We start from the raw sequence: 8914 nt of genomic DNA on the forward strand, positions 1-8914 counted from the left end.
TTTTACTTCACTAGACACCTGAAATTTTGGGAGCATAGAGTATTTTGTTGTGAATACATTCTGCAATTTTTGTGTGAGTTGCTTTTTGTGCTTGCTCATGCTTTTGTGTAACACACAATCAAGGGTTGATCCGGTTTGCCCCAGATTAAAATGAGATTAATAGGGCAAAAATTAGAAGAATTAAAAAGTAAGTTTGTAAAACATCAATTTAGATTAAATGTCTTCTTAACACTTAGTAGGGTAAATTAAGTTCAGCGTAAATAAACTATTAGCCAAAACAAATTAAAAGAATTTTTTTATCACAATTAGACTAAAAGCCTTACTGAATTTACGTCAGAAAAATCAAATTAGAAACAACATAAATTAAAATTAAATTATGAAAAGAAATGTAAAAATTTTAATCGTTCTAACATAACCTAAAATACAGAAGAAAAAATAAATTCCCCCAACAAGTTTTGTCAAGACTTTACGTGCGTGCCAGGCACGGTTCCAGTGTGTGTGTGGGGGGGGGGGGGGGGCATGAAGTTTCCTTGAAGTGACCAAAGATAGCCTAAAGCTACATTTTAGGGGCATTTATTTCGAAAAATTGCCTCCGAGCCCCTATTGAAGCCCGAAAATTATACTTATGACCTGATTTCGTACCGGAAATGACCCCCTCCAAAACGACAATTACTAAAATTAAACAGAGATAGTACTTCAATTCACTTTTGTTTTACTAATAGTTTTGCAATTTTAATCCCATTTTTGTTAAAATCAAATAGCATCACTATTAATTATTTCAGCTTAAAGTCTTTTGGTTAGTATGTTTGATTTGATGCATTTTTCATAAATATAGCATATATGTCATTAAAAAGGATCAGAATGAGGATGTTTTAGATTGTGCTTTCTTCTGAATATTTATGATTATTACCAAGAACACATGTCACTGTCAGAGCCTTGCGGGTATAGCTAGCACTGTTTATATGCATCAATATTCTACCAATAACAAATGCATTTTTACAGTCTGAACATTTTGCCAGCAAAAAATATCTACAACCAAAATCTTTTTGAACAGTTTCTTTTCTGCCATCTTTAAAATAGTTCTAAATTTTCTCTGAAAATGAATGTATTATACGCTCTGGGCCAGATTTAGAAATTTTAGGACTGTAAGCATAACAATCCATTGAATTGCACAATCGGACATCTTTTTGTCATAGCAGAGGTACCCAACGCCACAAAAGCAATAGCGCACTCTAAAAAAAAAAAAGGAAAAGTCGATACTCCCCCCCCCAGAAAAAATAGTGGTGCAGGCTGTATTCCTAATTTTCTTAATTTTTTTCGAGTTGAGCCAATTGATAATGGTCTCACTCTATGGACGAATTAGTTTTCCACTGAACTCATAAACCTTGTTGAGACAGAGCCAGAAATACCAATTAAATTTTAAAACTTACCCTTGAGCTTACACTTAAATCATATCCTGTATATGCTAATAAAAAGTTGATCCTGTCGCAGAAAAAGAGCAATAAATTATTGACCAAAAAATAAATTCTTTTGTTTCAGTAACAGCACTTTTTAACCTTTTATACCCGCGGTCTGGTAAAACTTGTGGAAAAAAAAATCGCAGACCGGTACTTTTTTTTTCCCTAAAAAAAAAAAAAAAAAAAAAAAAAAACTTTACAGGGTATTTAAAGCTACTAAATAAACCAACAATAGTTTTTTACTGGGATTTAATTATAACAATATGCAAAGCAGCTACTAAAGTAATTATCTATAAGCAAATATAGCAAATATTACATTTAAAATAAAATCAGAGAACGTTGAAAAATAAAATAAAATAGTAAATTCAGTGCAGTCTTTAAAGAAAAAAAAAAATGCGAGACGTAACAAGTGATAAAGAACATTACAGTTTTTGCCAACCTTAAAAGACAAAACTATGGATTCTAGATCTTAAAATATTAGCTTTTACATACAAAAAATTTTGTCGTTAATTTCTTTTTAATTAAAGCATTTTTCTTTAAAAAGCCGAGTATAATATGGAAATAATCTGTTGATCTTAGTTTTCCGCGGACCGGTGATACCTCAAGAACCAGCTGTTGGGAATCGCTGTTCTGAAATGTAACTGTTTCGTAACTAGGCTGTAGTTGAGTGACTAAAGTGTATTTCACATGAAAAAACGTAGAAAGAAGTTTGAGAGTACGAATAAAATACGGGAAAGTGGATCATCTTGAACATATTAGGCACCTTAAACAGTTATACAAGTAATACTTATTCGTTTTATTTTGATATACTAGACATCATTATTGTTTTGTATACTAGAACTAAGTGTATAAGTCATCTTAAGTCTTATTCAGTTTCCATGAGTACTGCCTGTGCGGCAGATTCTTTTAAAAATCTGACGATTTACAGGTAAGTTTTCATTGATTTTAATTTCCTTTTTATTAATGTGCTTTTAATCGTTTTTATTAACTAAACAGAATGTATAATCTCTATAATCTAATCTCTGTCCCACCCTTAACCGCTGTGGTATATCTTTGCTATACGTAAGTGTGAGGGGAGTGCACGTAACCTTAACATTATCTTTCTTGTGTATTCCACAAAATCTTGCACATAAAAGTAAAAAAATTGCAATGATATCCTCGTATTCTTCATATAAGTACAACCGAAATAAGTAACAGCGGAAACATACAAAGTTATGTGTGCAAACATTACGAAATGTTTGAATACAAACGTCGAATCCTTCCGGAGTGTAATAAAAAACTCCACCTCACCAGATTAGATTTAATACTTCGATTATTATTACAATTTTTCCAAGCAATTTTAAAATTCCTGTCAGTGAAGCCTTTTGAACCACATTAAACTGGACAGTAAATACATTTATATAACCTGCAGCATTATTAAAGTTGTTTTTTTTATTTCTGACCACCATTTACATGAATCACATTTGTTCCAAGCAATTTTGATGCCATAAAATGGCTGATTCAATAAAGCGACTAATTCAATAGAGCTAGATTTTATTCTGTTTTTGACAATTTGATTCATTAAAGCGACTGACTCAATTAACCACTGATTCAATTAACCGGCGTCCACTGTATATGGTAAAGGATAATATTTTCTTGGTTATCTGATTTGTTAATTTTATTATATAGTTCACGGTAGATAAACAATATACACAAGTAATTAGATTTACGAATGAAAACTCAAAGGATTTGAAAATAGTCATTTAAATGATGTAAATTTGAACCAATATTAAAATAAATTGAAACATAACAAATAAATGCATAAAAGTAGTTCAAAATATCACTTTATTAATGAAAAATTTAATACAGAGAAACCTGTGTAAGTTGACCACTTGCAGTGCATTACTTTAGTGGTCAACTTAAACAGGTGGTTAACTTACAAAGGTTGATTTATATGATAAGGGCTAATTCCGTGCCTGAAAGACTTAGACAGGTGGTTAACTTACAAGGATGGACCAAATTCACAGGTTTTACTGTATTTTTGAAAGTTCAAAATATGAAAAAGTTAACACAGTTTCAAAATATATGAAACTGACTCAGAAGAGTAGGCTATCACTTGAAGTCGAACAATTAAATAAGTTGCAATTTCTGAATTTCATAACATATGAATTAATTTTGGATTACCTAATTTAAGGAAAAAAAATCCGAATTTCTTTAAACTTGAAAGGTATTTTATTCATCTTTTGAAGTACACCTTGTAATTTTTTGAAGCTATTTCCACCAGAATTAATGGAGTTAAAGCTGATGTCCATGGGCGGTCGCCATCAGAGCTTGTTGCTGGTGTGTATTACAAGAAGCTACAATTTTTGCCTGCAATCATTACAATTTTTCCTTCTCTTAAACAACATATTTCCCTAGAATATAAACCTAATTGTGATCAAAAAAGTTGAAAATTGAGCGTTTTTGGAGGTGTTTGATTACAATGTTATGTTTTTCTTCCATTTTTTAACACTTCTTACATTAAAAAATATTTTATTAATAATATCATCAAAGAGTGAGGTTTATATACAGTATAATTGAATAAAGAATATACACACAAATTTTCAGAACGATTGGTCAAAATCTGTTTGAGTTAAAATGCACACCAGTTGAAAAAAAGTTGTTTCGAGAAAAACGCCTTTGAGAAAAAAATTGTCAACATTTTCGAATCTCCAGTCACTTTAAGTGCTTATAGCATCGGAACTAATCAGAAGTTTTCACTAAATTTATGGCAACATATTCTTGAATAGTTTTACTAACATTTTATGTCATTTTAAAAAACATTTTATGTCATTAAAAAAAGTGTGTGTGGGGGGGGGGGCATGAAGTTTCCTTGAAGTGACCAAAGATAGCCTAAAGCTACATTTTAGGGGCATTTATTTCGAAAAATTGCCTCCGAGCCCCTATTGAAGCCCGAAAATTATACTTATGACCTGATTTCGTACCGGAAATGACCCCCTCCAAAACGACAATTACTAAAATTAAACAGAGATAGTACTTCAATTCACTTTTGTTTTACTAATAGTTTTGCAATTTTAATCCCATTTTTGTTAAAATCAAATAGCATCACTATTAATTATTTCAGCTTAAAGTCTTTTGGTTAGTATGTTTGATTTGATGCATTTTTCATAAATATAGCATATATGTCATTAAAAAGGATCAGAATGAGGATGTTTTAGATTGTGCTTTCTTCTGAATATTTATGATTATTACCAAGAACACATGTCACTGTCAGAGCCTTGCGGGTATAGCTAGCACTGTTTATATGCATCAATATTCTACCAATAACAAATGCATTTTTACAGTCTGAACATTTTGCCAGCAAAAAATATCTACAACCAAAATCTTTTTGAACAGTTTCTTTTCTGCCATCTTTAAAATAGTTCTAAATTTTCTCTGAAAATGAATGTATTATACGCTCTGGGCCAGATTTAGAAATTTTAGGACTGTAAGCATAACAATCCATTGAATTGCACAATCGGACATCTTTTTGTCATAGCAGAGGTACCCAACGCCACAAAAGCAATAGCGCACTCTAAAAAAAAAAAAGGAAAAGTCGATACTCCCCCCCCCAGAAGAAATAGTGGTGCAGGCTGTATTCCTAATTTTCTTAATTTTTTTCGAGTTGAGCCAATTGATAATGGTCTCACTCTATGGACGAATTAGTTTTCCACTGAACTCATAAACCTTGTTGAGACAGAGCCAGAAATACCAATTAAATTTTAAAACTTACCCTTGAGCTTACACTTAAATCATATCCTGTATATGCTAATAAAAAGTTGATCCTGTCGCAGAAAAAGAGCAATAAATTATTGACCAAAAAATAAATTCTTTTGTTTCAGTAACAGCACTTTTTAACCTTTTATACCCGCGGTCTGGTAAAACTTGTGGAAAAAAAAATCGCAGACCGGTACTTTTTTTTTCCCTAAAAAAAAAAAAAAAAAAAAAAAAACTTTACAGGGTATTTAAAGCTACTAAATAAACCAACAATAGTTTTTTACTGGGATTTAATTATAACAATATGCAAAGCAGCTACTAAAGTAATTATCTATAAGCAAATATAGCAAATATTACATTTAAAATAAAATCAGAGAACGTTGAAAAATAAAATAAAATAGTAAATTCAGTGCAGTCTTTAAAGAAAAAAAAAAATGCGAGACGTAACAAGTGATAAAGAACATTACAGTTTTTGCCAACCTTAAAAGACAAAACTATGGATTCTAGATCTTAAAATATTAGCTTTTACATACAAAAAATTTTGTCGTTAATTTCTTTTTAATTAAAGCATTTTTCTTTAAAAAGCCGAGTATAATATGGAAATAATCTGTTGATCTTAGTTTTCCGCGGACCGGTGATACCTCAAGAACCAGCTGTTGGGAATCGCTGTTCTGAAATGTAACTGTTTCGTAACTAGGCTGTAGTTGAGTGACTAAAGTGTATTTCACATGAAAAAACGTAGAAAGAAGTTTGAGAGTACGAATAAAATACGGGAAAGTGGATCATCTTGAACATATTAGGCACCTTAAACAGTTATACAAGTAATACTTATTCGTTTTATTTTGATATACTAGACATCATTATTGTTTTGTATACTAGAACTAAGTGTATAAGTCATCTTAAGTCTTATTCAGTTTCCATGAGTACTGCCTGTGCGGCAGATTCTTTTAAAAATCTGACGATTTACAGGTAAGTTTTCATTGATTTTAATTTCCTTTTTATTAATGTGCTTTTAATCGTTTTTATTAACTAAACAGAATGTATAATCTCTATAATCTAATCTCTGTCCCACCCTTAACCGCTGTGGTATATCTTTGCTATACGTAAGTGTGAGGGGAGTGCACGTAACCTTAACATTATCTTTCTTGTGTATTCCACAAAATCTTGCACATAAAAGTAAAAAAATTGCAATGATATCCTCGTATTCTTCATATAAGTACAACCGAAATAAGTAACAGCGGAAACATACAAAGTTATGTGTGCAAACATTACGAAATGTTTGAATACAAACGTCGAATCCTACCGGAGTGTAATAAAAAACTCCACCTCACCAGATTAGATTTAATACTTCGATTATTATTACAATTTTTCCAAGCAATTTTAAAATTCCTGTCAGTGAAGCCTTTTGAACCACATTAAACTGGACAGTAAATACATTTATATAACCTGCAGCATTATTAAAGTTGTTTTTTTTATTTCTGACCACCATTTACATGAATCACATTTGTTCCAAGCAATTTTGATGCCATAAAATGGCTGATTCAATAAAGCGACTAATTCAATAGAGCTAGATTTTATTCTGTTTTTGACAATTTGATTCATTAAAGCGACTGACTCAATTAACCACTGATTCAATTAACCGGCGTCCACTGTATATGGTAAAGGATAATATTTTCTTGGTTATCTGATTTGTTAATTTTATTATATAGTTCACGGTAGATAAACAATATACACAAGTAATTAGATTTACGAATGAAAACTCAAAGGATTTGAAAATAGTCATTTAAATGATGTAAATTTGAACCAATATTAAAATAAATTGAAACATAACAAATAAATGCATAAAAGTAGTTCAAAATATCACTTTATTAATGAAAAATTTAATACAGAGAAACCTGTGTAAGTTGACCACTTGCAGTGCATTACTTTAGTGGTCAACTTAAACAGGTGGTTAACTTACAAAGGTTGATTTATATGATAAGGGCTCATTCCGTGCCTGAAAGACTTAGACAGGTGGTTAACTTACAAGGATGGACCAAATTCACAGGTTTTACTGTATTTTTGAAAGTTCAAAATATGAAAAAGTTAACACAGTTTCAAAATATATGAAACTGACTCAGAAGAGTAGGCTATCACTTGAAGTCGAACAATTAAATAAGTTGCAATTTCTGAATTTCATAACATATGAATTAATTTTGGATTACCTAATTTAAGGAAAAAAAATCCGAATTTCTTTAAACTTGAAAGGTATTTTATTCATCTTTTGAAGTACACCTTGTAATTTTTTGAAGCTATTTCCACCAGAATTAATGGAGTTAAAGCTGATGTCCATGGGCGGTCGCCATCAGAGCTTGTTGCTGGTGTGTATTACAAGAAGCTACAATTTTTGCCTGCAATCATTACAATTTTTCCTTCTCTTAAACAACATATTTCCCTAGAATATAAACCTAATTGTGATCAAAAAAGTTGAAAATTGAACGTTTTTGGAGGTGTTTGATTACAATGTTATGTTTTTCTTCCATTTTTTAACACTTCTTACATTAAAAAATATTTTATTAATAATATCATCAAAGAGTGAGGTTTATATACAGTATAATTGAATAAAGAATATACACACAAATTTTCAGAACGATTGGTCAAAATCTGTTTGAGTTAAAATGCACACCAGTTGAAAAAAAGTTGTTTCGAGAAAAACGCCTTTGAGAAAAAAATTGTCAACATTTTCGAATCTCCAGTCACTTTAAGTGCTTATAGCATCGGAACTAATCAGAAGTTTTCACTAAATTTATGGCAACATATTCTTGAATAGTTTTACTAACATTTTATGTCATTTTAAAAAACATTTTATGTCATTAAAAAAAGTGTGTGTGTGGGGGGGGGGGCATGAAGTTTCCTTGAAGTGACCAAAGATAGCCTAAAGCTACATTTTAGGGGCATTTATTTCGAAAAATTGCCTCCGAGCCCCTATTGAAGCCCGAAAATTATACTTATGACCTGATTTCGTACCGGAAATGACCCCCTCCAAAACGACAATTACTAAAATTAAACAGAGATAGTACTTCAATTCACTTTTGTTTTACTAATAGTTTTGCAATTTTAATCCCATTTTTGTTAAAATCAAATAGCATCACTATTAATTATTTCAGCTTAAAGTCTTTTGGTTAGTATGTTTGATTTGATGCATTTTTCATAAATATAGCATATATGTCATTAAAAAGGATCAGAATGAGGATGTTTTAGATTGTGCTTTCTTCTGAATATTTATGATTATTACCAAGAACACATGTCACTGTCAGAGCCTTGCGGGTATAGCTAGCACTGTTTATATGCATCAATATTCTACCAATAACAAATGCATTTTTACAGTCTGAACATTTTGCCAGCAAAAAATATCTACAACCAAAATCTTTTTGAACAGTTTCTTTTCTGCCATCTTTAAAATAGTTCTAAATTTTCTCTGAAAATGAATGTATTATACGCTCTGGGCCAGATTTAGAAATTTTAGGACTGTAAGCATAACAATCCATTGAATTGCACAATCGGACATCTTTTTGTCATAGCAGAGGTACCCAACGCCACAAAAGCAATAGCGCACTCTAAAAAAAAAAAAGGAAAAGTCGATACTCCCCCCCCCCCAGAAGAAATAGTGGTGCAGGCTGTATTCCTAATTTTCTTAATTTTTTTCGAGTTGAGCCAATTGATAATGGTCTCACTCTATGGAC

The sequence above is a fragment of the Uloborus diversus genome, chromosome 7 (genome assembly GCF_026930045.1).
Source record: "Uloborus diversus isolate 005 chromosome 7, Udiv.v.3.1, whole genome shotgun sequence".
NCBI classification, from domain to species: Eukaryota; Metazoa; Arthropoda; class Arachnida; order Araneae; family Uloboridae; genus Uloborus; species Uloborus diversus.